This window comes from Triplophysa dalaica, chromosome 10 (assembly GCF_015846415.1).
Source record: "Triplophysa dalaica isolate WHDGS20190420 chromosome 10, ASM1584641v1, whole genome shotgun sequence".
Lineage (NCBI taxonomy): Eukaryota > Metazoa > Chordata > Actinopteri > Cypriniformes > Nemacheilidae > Triplophysa > Triplophysa dalaica.
The window spans coordinates 19,366,115-19,378,662 of NC_079551.1; the positions used below are offsets into that span (position 1 = coordinate 19,366,115).

General features: G+C 35.7%; 2 long non-coding RNA genes across 2 annotated transcripts; one reads left to right on the forward strand and one right to left on the reverse strand.

Annotated features, from left to right (window-relative positions):
• Positions 1-401: 401 nt before the first annotated feature.
• LOC130429749 (uncharacterized) lies at positions 402-2,089 on the reverse strand. The gene is made up of 3 exons (XR_008907672.1): positions 1,116-2,089; positions 754-884; positions 402-560 (listed from the first exon to the last, which is right to left on the reverse strand). It is a non-coding gene; the product is annotated as an uncharacterized LOC130429749 (long non-coding RNA).
• Positions 2,090-9,887: 7,798 nt separating this feature from the next.
• LOC130429752 (uncharacterized) lies at positions 9,888-11,316 on the forward strand. Its single transcript, XR_008907678.1, has 2 exons — positions 9,888-9,956; positions 10,932-11,316. It is a non-coding gene; the product is annotated as an uncharacterized LOC130429752 (long non-coding RNA).
• Positions 11,317-12,548: the final 1,232 nt, after the last annotated feature.

The following is a 12,548-nucleotide window of genomic DNA, read 5'->3' on the forward strand; positions in this document are numbered from 1 at the left end:
CCCTCCAGTCCAGAGTGAATGGGACCACAAAGGTGGGTATGACCTCCCCATGTATGCACTGTAAAAAAAATCCTGTAAAATTTACAGTAAACTACTGGCAGCAGGGTTGCCAGCCAGTTACTGTAAAATGTACAGCCACAGTACTGTAATTTAATTTACAGCCATTTACTGTAATTGCAGAATACAGGAAAACTGTAATTTTGAATAGTAACAGTATAATGCTGTATTTTTTACAGCAAATTGCTTGATTTTAATTTACTTTATTTAGAAGAAATACATAAATCACTGTATATCCAGTATGTTTTGCATACTGGATATACAGTATTTTTTTTTTTAATGATACAAAAATACATTACAGACAAATTGTGTATGTTGTTGTACATGAAATAATTTTATTCAGTAACAACTTCATAGTATCCAACATGGCTCTTTAAACATTCATGTTTAAACAACACGTTAACCAACATTACCATCATGAAACAACATTGCAAAACAAGGCCAAAGTGAGTCTGTAAAACGGTCCACATCTTGATCCATCAGAGCACAACAAGTAGCTGGAACTATGGAAACGAAACAAGAGAATAATGTTAGATATTCAATTTATAGTCAGAGAAAAACAGAGGACAACATATACAGTCAGAGAATAATAAAATGATGTAATTCAATGATGAGATCTGTGTGTGTGTGTGTGTGTGTGTGTGTGTGTGTGTGTGTGTGCCTGTGTGTGTGTGTGTGTGTGTGTGTGCTTCTTACTTTTCATCGATTACACTGAATATTCATCATTGTGTTTAGAAGAGCGGCGACATGTGGGTTCACTGCAACCTGTTTCTTCTGTATCCTGGCATTTTAGATGACGCTTCTTGTTCCACTCTCTGGATTAATATCTACAAAGAGTCAGGAAAAACTAAATGTTATATATTAAATGTGCAAAATATATTATATTAAAACACATGAATTAAATCATCAGCTTGCTAGTGTTAAATAGGGGAGACTTCTAAATAATTTGCCCCAAAAAAATGCATCTCTCGTTGAGAAATATTGTTTTAAAGGTCTTAACAGGTATATAACATAAACATATCTATAAAAAGCAGGTAAGGAAGTTGTTCAATTAATACCTTTCATTGGACTCCAAGTACATGCTGCCCCATCCTGGTACTCAAGATTGAATATGTAACATGCTATCAACAGAGTGGGAAGGCCAGACATGAAGCTGTGCTGAGCACCGTCACACACAACCTAACCTTCAGTAGTCAGCATCCAGTGGCCTGCATGGCAAAGTGTGTCCTAAAACAAACAATTATACATGTGACAATAGTAATAGTTAATAGTGACTATACAATTATCTTTAAGCATTTTACATTTAAACTACATTTTAGTATAAGTGACTCTACAAACAAACTCTAAGCAAATTAAACAGAGTAACTTACACTTAAAACCGTACTTATACAGAAATGTAATCCAACTAACGTTAGGGATGTCACGGTCAAGAAATTGTCACACTAGTATTTTGTAACGGGTCTCACTCCCACCCTCCAACGGTCCTATTTGGGAGACAGGCCTGCTATACAATGAGGGTGTCGCTAACGTCTTTTGCTCAAGCTCTCAGCTGGCCTCCGATACATAAACTGTATATCTAGATGGTTACGTACATTAATCACTTTACCGGGCTATCCTCCGTGAACATCGACTTACCTCAAGCTATGGTGACTCATTTTAATTTGGGCGCTCGATTTAACGGATGACTGCATTTGCAAATTTGAATTACACCACAAAATAATCACGAGCGAGTGTGGTATCCCAACTGTCGAAGCAAGTAACTTTTACCGAGTCTACGGCGGGCGCGATGTTCAACATTAAAAAAACAACCGTCAACTTACTAATACAATGAACTGTAGCTCGTCACATACGCCTTCACTCCTGGTGTGAACAAAAACTCTAAATAACATGAACAACTTCTGTCCTCAGGTGCTATAGCGACGGAGAATGTTTGAAATCTTACCGCGACGGCGCTGCTGAAACCCCGCAAGACTCCTTCGGTCCCCGCGGATGGAGGTTGAATCCGGGGTTACCAATATAAAACGCGAATTTAGATACCTCTATATAAAGTTACCAGCATGATAGTTACCAAATATGGAAAAAAAATACGTAATAAGTTACTTACCACAGGTGTGAATCATTCATTTTGAGCACTACCCCAATCTCGACTGTTGAAGATCATCCCGCCATTGTAGATTTGAAATTTACAGCAATATTCTGTACATTGAGTTAATCCGTCACGTGACTCCAGAATGCATTGCACTTTACAGCAATATTCTGTATTATTTAAAATACAGTCAGCTTCTGTAAAATAACGCTGTAGTTTTTACAGCAATTCGTTACAGTGTGTATCTGCTTCAATACGCACGATTGCCGTACACAAATCCAACATCCAGTCGTGTATTCGATCTTAAGCACGATTGATTATTTATTACATATAATGAAAGACATCGGCTGTTTCTCAAACTAAAGGAGGCGTCCTGAACAGGTTGTAAATCTGTCCGGCAGCACTTTCTCAAATAGAAGTTTGATTGGAAGGAAATCACTAACAATCATTTGCACACGTTCCCAAAGAACATCGCGAGAATCCAATCAGCACTTTCTTCACATCATTTTTATGTTATAAATGCAGAAAATTAGTAATTAAATATGTATAATGATTTATAATATTGTAACGTTACATGCCATTATTAAAATGAAAAGTTGTATCTGTTAATATTATTTAATGGACCTGAGCTAACATGAGCTAAAAATAAACTGTTACGTTTTTACTTTATTATGCATGACATAAAATAAACAATAGGAGGTGCTCTTTCTATAATTGTATCTATTTTTCTATGGTCCCATGACTTCTCTCTTTAAAGTAACCGCGGAGGTTTTTCTACTGGAGAAATAAGGAACAGCATGGGCGTAAAACTGCCGGGCGTAAAACTGCCTGGGGGCGCAAAACTGCATGCTCCAGGTCTGCAGACTCCCCATATAGCTCTGTGGCGACAACCCAAAATACACCTGAATGTGCAAACGCCTCCTGAAAATCCCAAATTGTCTTGATAGTTCTACGGGTCTTAATCAATATTTAGATTTTTACAATGGTAAGTTGAGGATGGTGTTACATTCCAAAAAAGGATGTCCCGTTTCAACAAATGCTGGTAAAAGTAGAATACACAAATATAAACACCTGTCCTTAACCGCGGGGTATAGAGATTAAGAGGAACAACATAAGGCAGTAGTGCACAGATTTTGTTAAATAGACATAATTATCATGCACAGTCTTACTAGAAAGAGATTCAACTGGTTATTATGCAAATAATTATAGTCTTATACCATTTCCCATGATGTTTTTGAACACGAAAAAAACAAATGTTTTTGTAAAATCAATGCATCGCCCAAGAAAAGATTACAAACAAAATTTAATACAGAATTAAAGACCCAATTTCAGTCAATTTCCAGACACGCATGCGCACACTCGTATTTTATGTATAAGGTGGAGAAATAATAAAAGAACAGATAAAAGTAAACTTTATTTACAATAAATAGACTTGTAAATATTTTGAACATATAAATAAAAAAAGGCCTTTTAACAAGTGTACTCAGACTGAAAGAAACCAAACCTTATGCAACATTACTGCTTGACCTATTTCTAACAAAGAAAATCAATTCTTAAACAAAGCAATACACCATCAGAAAATACTTTTAGAATTACTGCGAATAACAGTGTGGGTATTAATAGAACAGGTAAAAGTACACATATGAATTGGGTCCCTGCTATGATAACAGCAACAATCTCAAATATTTACAGAACAAGGGGGAACCCAGTGTTCCTTTAGTTTTCCCTATATCTGTCCTGATAAGTGAACGCAAAACTAAGGCCCTTTCCAGTCGCATGGCAAAGCAATCTAATCTAATTACTTTTAGACGTCACTCTGAGAATCACAGGGGTAAAGAACTAAAAACAGATACTATTCAATTAGCATTTTTAAACATTCGTTCACTAAAAAACAAATCCTTTTTGGTCAATGACCTCATCACCAGTAACAAACTGGACTTCATGTTTCTAAACGAAACTTGGTTAGATGATAGTTGTAGTGCTACAATCCTCAATGAATCTGCCCCCCCAAACTTTACTTTTATAAATGTTTGCAGATCTATTATGAGAGGTGGAGGAATAGCTGCTTTATTTAAAGATCTCTTTGACTGCAAGCAAGTTTTACTTGGTGACTACATGTCCTTTGAATACTTGAGTATTGCTTTAAAAGGTGCACCACGCATTCTGTTTACAATTATTTACAGACCTCCCAAATACTCCCCAGTCTTTGTTGATGATTTTTCAGAACTGCTATCAGCTATTTCCTCAGAATTTGACTGCTTTGTTATTGCTGGAGATTTTAATATTCATGTAGACAAGACAGAAAACAACACTGCAAATGAACTTTTAAATGTTTTAAACACTTTTGATCTGATCCAGCATGTGCACGGTCCCACACACAATCATGGACACACTCTGGATCTGCTCATTAGCAAAGGTCTAAACATTTCATCCACTATTATTAGAGATGTGGCACTGTCTGATCATTTCTGTATTTTCTTTGATATATCAATCACTCCTGCCACTGAAGATAGACCCGTCTCTATAAAAAAGAGATTCATAAATGAGAATACCAGTGAGCTATTTATGAATGCTATTTCTTTGTCACCGAGTATATCTGCAGACTCTGTGGATGTTCTCCTCGACAGCTTTAATGCAAAAGTTAAAAATGCTATCAATGCCATTGCTCCAGTAAAGGTCAGGGCGATAACTGGCAGGCGTAAAGCACCCTGGAGAAACACACCAGCAGTACAAAGCATGAAAAGAATATGCAGAAAAGCTGAGTGTATGTGGCGAAAAACCAAACTTGAAGTTCACTTTAACATCTATAAAGACAGTCTGCGTGCCTTCAATGTTGACTTAGGCAAAGCTAGACAGAATTTTTTCTCTAACATTATAAACTGCAAAATAAATAACACTCGCACCCTTTTTGCAACTGTAGAGAGACTAACAAGTTCCCCTAGTCAAGTTCCGAGGAAAATGCTGTGTGATGACAAATGCAATGAGTTTGCAACTTTTTTCCTTCAAAAGATCAGTAATATCAGAATGGAAATCAGCAAAGCTCCATGTGGCAGTCAGGTCAGTCTGACTTTCAGACAATTGATCTAAAAACCCTGGAGCAAACGGTACAGCATCTTAAGGCATCAACTTGCAGCCTTGACACACTTCCCACATCGTTTTTCAAAAGAGTGTTCAACTGTTTGGAAGCAGATCTCCTAAAAATAGTTAATACCTCACTGCTCTCAGGAACCTTCCCAGAGTCCCTAAAAAATGCAGTTGTCAAACCTCTTCTAAAAAAGGGCAATCTAGACAAAACCTTACTGTCTAACTACAGACCCATATCAAATCTTCCTTTTATAGGCAAGATCGTTGAAAAGGTTGTCTTCAATCAGCTGACCAAATTCTTGAACTTAAATGGCTACCTGGACAATTATCAGTCTGGTTTCCGTCAGCATCATAGCACAGAGACAGTGCTCATAAAGATAATTAATGATATTCGATTGAATTCTGATTCAGGCAAAATATCAGTTCTGGTTTTACTAGATTTCAGTGCTGCTTTTAAAACGTTAGATCACACCATACTCCTACATAGGCTGGAAAACTGGGTGGGGCTTTCTGGGTTGGTAAATGGTTTGGGTCATACCTTAAAGGGAGAGGTTACTATGTGAACATAGGCAACCATAAATCTGACTGGACACCCATGACTTGTGGTGTTCCACAGGGCTCAGTTCTTGCTCCGCTCCTCTTCAATTTGTATATGCTCCCACTTATAAAATAATGAAAAAGTACCAACTTGCCTACCACAGCTATGCAAATGGCACTCAAATCTACCAATCCCTCTCACCCAATGACTACAGGCCTATTGACTCTCTTTGCCAATGCATTGATGAAATTAACAGCTGGATGTGTCAAAACTTCCTTCAGTTAAATAAAAACAAAACTGAAGTCATTGTTTTTCGAAACAAGGATGAAACTAACAAGGTAAACACATACCTTGACTTAAGAGGTCTAAAGACACAAAGCAAGGTAAAAAATCTTGGGGTCATTTTGGAGTCTGACCTTAGTTTCAGCAGTCATGTTAAAGCAATAAGCAAATCAGTGGACTACCATCTCAGAAACATAGCCAGAATCAGATGTTTTGTCTCAAGCCAAGATTTAGAGAAACTAGTCCATGCTTTCATCACCAGCAGGGTGGATTACTGTAATGGACTCCTTACAGGTCTTCCCCAAAAGAGCATCAGACAGCTACAGCTCATACAGAACGCTGCTGCCAGGATTCTGACCAGAACCAAATAATCTGAGCATATCACTCCAATCCTCAGGTCCTTACACTGGTTACCAGTTACTTTTAGAATCAACTTCAAAGTATTATTAATTGTCTATAAATCACTCAATCCCACATAGCAGACAGACTCGGCCCGAATGTGGCCTCAGAATGGCACTGCTGGCGCACTGCTGGCACTGGCATGCAACAAGTCAGCCGAGTGTGGGCCATGTGCGGCAGTGATGGTACTGGATCCATGACGGCAAACAATAATTGGGCCGATTGTGGATGGAGGTGTTGGACCAATTGTTGATATTAGGTCTGTGGCCCAGATCAGTCTAGCGATTGTAGGCCACATTTGACATTGTGTAATTCACAATTATTGCACGGTTACATTTAAACATGTTTTACCTTGTACATTTTGGCAACAGGTTACAGGCAGATTTGGTTAACTCCGCTCAGCCTGTTCTACTAAAATGTTGAAATATCAAGTAAAGCAGCACTCTGTCTATTAAAAGTACTTCAGGCTGATTCTTTTTTAAAGTAACCTGGCCTTAAAAAACACTTGCACATATTTTTGTCTATTTAATGCTTTGTCATACAACTAATTATTTTCGTAGGTTACATAGATTGTGGTTTTAATAGAAAAGGCTATTGGTTCATGATGGTATTTTAATGGAAACCTTAAGAATTTTTTTAGGTTCTATTGTTTTTCAGCAGGTAACAAGCTTGCAGTATAGCAGTGTGCTGAGCTATATTTAAGGTATCAGTTACAGAATAGGTTAATAAGGTATCAGTGAAGTGAAATATCATAATCAAAATAATTTCAAAATGAGTTAACGATTTAAATAAAGAGAAAAGTTTTTATTATGTTTTCACATTTTATTGTACTTTTTAGTTTTATGGCCTAAATCAAAATAAACCAACACTTGAAAATAAATCTAATTTTGGAGCAAATATATAAATAGCAAATATATAAGTATATTTGTGAAATACACATAACAATGAATAATACGCCCACAAAAATATGTTTAATAGCAAAAAAAATTTTTACTTTGTAAAACAAACATTGAGCCAGTAAGAAAATATGCTAACACAATGTAAACACAAACTGCAAGACTTTGAAAAGGTAAAAGTGATGTTGTGAAAGACAAATAGAAAACAGCATCTCATGACAAAACATTCAATTTATTGATAGACATGTGTGACTTTAAATTCAAACTCCACAAACTGTCACAGGTTCTCGGTTTAGCTTAATGAAATGGTAGTAGTCAGTCTTTCAGGGAACATCAAAGAAGTCAGTGTAATGAACTGTAGGCCAACATCTGAGCTCTTGATATCTTCAGCTGGGTCTCACAGAAAAAAAAAGACCAGCAAGAAAAATCAAACAATTCATACCCATTACAAATCCATTCACTCACAAACTCATGTTGCAATAATATTCACATTATTGTACAACAACACAACAATTCTCTTTGTAAAATATTCCACCTGAATAAAATATCCAATCAGTGTGTATGGAACAAAACTGAACAACTAGTTGTTGATGACATCACAGTACACACATTGGGACATCTGTTAACATAAGCTTCTAATAATTTGAATTCCAATAGTTCCTGTAGTCACATATTGTTTTTCAGCAGCCATGTTAACAGATTAGAACATTTATACACAGCACATGTGCTAAAAAAACTTTTGAAACACACAACCGTGTCAGAGGGTTGTTGGCCAAACAACATTTGCATTTGAAGGATTTTTAATATCTTCCTCACCTACAGTGGTACAGGAAAAGCACGGCATGCAAAGCAAGTGCACCAGAACACTCTGATAAAGGGGATGTTCAGACACAACCTGAAACCATTAAAGATTAGATAAGAACAATAATGTTTTTTACATTCAATCACAGTCAGAAATTATAAGAATTCAACAACACTCAAAAGACATATGTTAAGCACAACAGTGACTGCCTAAGTTTATAGCACTCTGTACATTTAATTACAGTGAATATAAAGTTCAACTCATGAACGCTTAAATAACTTTCAGATCTAGATATAACATACTGTTTACATCATTTGTCTCTGTTCTAATTATTTTTTGTTCTTATTTCATTACTTACTTTTTGCTGCTTTTTAACAAATAAACGTTTTATTTACATATATGAGCTCATGTGTTGTTGTAAGTTTTAGTAAGATTTAGTAATTGTTTGCTATTTGCTGTAATAAACCATCGCATCTACCTCGAGCATTGAAATAGCCAAACGCCTATCTTAAATTATGCTTTACACTTTATCGATGCTGCATGTGGCCTTTCAACATTTTCCACATCAGACAGACCGTGTGCTATCACGACAATAAATTACAAGATTATAATGCAAGAACGTTTCAAAACCCAGAACAGTATAAGAACAACAAGTTGGTTCTTATTTTATATTTTAGTATAAGGAACTGTGTAAACTCAAAAAACATTGCTTACCTCAGACGAATCGGTGGCAGTTGGCAATTAAATCAAATGTGCAGTCTATGCGCGTGCGCAGAACTCCGACTCCTCCCACCAAGTTTTCAACCAGTTTGCATCTGGATCAGTTCATCCATTGGCTGGTTAATTGTTTTGGCGCGATTTACATGATCACGACAGCTTCTCGCGTCATCTGATTGGTTGATTTGAGTCAGGTTCACGGGATACTTTGGATTCGAAAACTATTTTCCCGCCCAGGATTCTTCTCGTCTCTTCTTCAACGGCTGTTTTTAGGTAAGTGTGGTCGGTGCTGTTGTTGTTAATTGGAACAATTTTCTTAAACGAGTAATTTTATCTGAATCCTCCATGTATTTTCAGAGCCAGAGTGTGTTATTTAGTGGGGTTTGAAGCAAAATTATTTGAGTAACGTAGGTTGACTGAGGATTTCTTAGAGGGTTTTGCATCTGATATTTTAATATGCAACAGGATCAATGTTTTTCTATTATTTATGCTTACAAATATTAAGATAATCAGCCTGCATAGGGGCATTTGGAACAACTAAATGTATTGATTTAAAACGTTTAACCTTTGTTTTACTATATAGTTTAAAAATGTATTACTTGTTTGTCAGGATTTATACAATATAATCATGATACATATTCATTTAAAAATGTATTCACATGAAATAACACATACAATAATTTCAAAATGTATCTGATTATAAATGTATAAATCTCTTAATTTGTAACTGCTCAAGTGTCTGCATGTTATATACAAGTGAATGGCACTCATTAATGTCCTTTATTGTTTTAGACATCACTAATTAGGGATCCTTAAACACATTATATTCTGGAATGGCTAAACTGTTAATGAAAATCTACTTCTTAGATAATATGAGCTTTAAAATTTGTTTCCATCTTTATGATATACATCTTTGACATGGGATTATTCACTTAATATTTGCCCTAATTTTTGAATTAATTTGGCAGAAGTCCTCCAATCCACCATCAGCGAGACCGAACTCCTCCAGTCCAGCTACAGATAAGGCATTTCAGAGGAGGAACATTGGCCATGACCCAAAAGGACCACTAAATCCTCAACTTTTTCTTGACACTTGTAAGTGTATATTTATATCTCTAAAAAATATCTTTAGTAAATATGAGATTGTGTGCTTGGTTTTATATGGATTTTAACAAGTTTTCAATAAAAAACTTATTTGCAGCTCTTCTGCTTAATATCATCAATAATCAAGAGCACTGTGCTCTGTACTAATTGTGTATAAATTGCATTAATCCTTTTAAATTGTTTTTCTAAAACATGTGACCCTGCCTTTGAAATCCCAGCTGAAGTTGTTTTGGACCTAAAATCATAACATAATGTACATAACATTATGTGAAAATATAATGTTGATACATTAAATATTGACTGACTATGGCCATGTCAAAGATCTAAATCATATTGAAATGAATGACTGAAATCACACTTTGATACTCATTCTCTCAGAATTAGATTTCACAGACAGGGTCACAAATTGTAATGGACATTTAAAATGAAAGTTCTGTCTGATTTACTCACCCTCTAGTTGTTTCAAACATGTATAAATGTCTTTATTCGGTTGAACACAAAGAGAGATATTTTGGAATAATGTTAACAACTAACAGTTCTGAAGCACCGTAGTAGGAAAAACATTTCATTTTTTGGTTCTGTTGAACACAAAAGAAGATATTTTGAGTAATGTAGGAAAACAAACAGTTCTGGGGAACTTTTGATTACATTTTACATTTTTCCTACTATGTCAGTCAATGGTGCTTCAGAACAGCTGGTTGCTAACATTATTCCAAAATATCTCTCTTTCTGTTCAACAGAACAAAGAAATGTATACATGCTTGGAACAACTACAGGCGGATTAATCCCTCTAATTATTTCTTAAGATTAAATAATGCTGTTTATAGGTTATGTTCATTTTAATTTTTATCTAAAAAAGTACATTAGGGATTGTTTAAAGTATTTAAATAATATGAATAAAAAATAGTTACACCTTTTATTGCATTTACTTAATGTGCATTATCCGTTATTTTATTTACACCATAGTTTCCACACTTAAACAGAGATGGCTTCAGCTTGCTCCGGATTGGGATGGAGGAAGAAGAGAACGGCTGAAGAGAAAGGAGATGATAAATAGCTGTGCCTCTCATTTAGAGCCATAATAGCTTATGCGTGCGAACACATACGAAATACATTCATTTCCTTTTCATGTGCACACACGCAGTTATGTGTTATGTTGTTTATAAAGTTTAATTTTGTCTTTCTTTGGTTTATAACGTTTTCATTTAGTCCGTATTCGGTTTCATTTTTTCAAGTGTTAAGGTACTGTTCATTTAAAGTCTAAAGGTTTCCGTTTTACATAAAAATATGTTCAACACAATGTGTTCACTTTATTTTTATTTGTAAATAAAAAATGTTTATTGAAAAACAATTCAGGTATTGGAAGTTATTTTTTCACATGATTTTGGCAATCATAGGCTGTACTATGGCTAAATTTGGGGGTCTCTTTTTAAAAGCCGGCATTGATCTGGTTTACTTCTGGCTACGATACGGCACCCAGTATTAAACCTACTCTGGGCCAGTTCAGGGCCAGTTATGGCTTATTAATTGGCGGAGGCTCGGACCAGTTGCGGCCCATATCTGGTCATGGTCTGTAATTTGGATCTGGGCCACCCTAGGGCCGTCATTCAATGTTGTATGTGGGCCGAGGGAAAAGTATTGGTGTGGGCCGGAGCTGGGCCAACACAAAATTGTTATGTGGGATGGTCTAGGACCTAAATACATCTCAGATATGCTCATTGAATATAAACCAAACAGACTTCTCAGATCATCAGGATCAAGTCAATTAGAGATAACAAGGGTTTATTCAAAACAGGGCGAGTCAGCGTTTAGCCATTACGCCACCCGTAGCTGGAATCTGCTTCCAGAAGACATCAGACATTCACCAATAGTAGCTATTTTTAAATCCAGATTAAAAACTCACTTGTTTAGCTTTGCATTCACAACCTGAGCACTGTGCTGCTTTACATCAACTGCACTTCTATTTCTAATTTATTTTGCTCTTTTTCTTTTTATATATACAGTCACATTTTTAATCAATTTTATTGCTGTTTTATTGTTTCTTAAAATCTAAAGTTTTTGTGATCGTAAATCATTTGCATTTTAAAGATACGTTTTAATTCTTTCTGTCAATTTTATGTTAAGCACTTTGAATTGCCCTTGTGTATGAAATGTGCTATATAAATAAACTTGCCTTGCCTTGCCTTGCCTTGCCTAATACTTTCTACTTTAAATTTGATTCAGGTAATGGAGTCAAGCAGAGTTAAAAAGAGAAGGCCAGTTAGTTCTTGTTATTATTTTGAGCTTAAGGCACAACAATTCTGCTAGCGTGAATATAGAATATTTGAAAAGAAGAATGAGAAGAAATATTATACTATATGTGGTTATTAATTTGACTTCAGCAGGAGATGTCATGCAGTCTAGTCAGATATACAAAAACGATCCAGCCTTCGAGTGGATAACGTCTATGGACCCTGCGCAAAAGCATAGTGACGAACTTCTGAGTCTATTGATTAACATACGGACACTTTTGAAATGTAGCACAGGAAATTAAATTGTAGACATCTACCTCGTAGACATGCTCTTTTCAATGTCACAACTTTG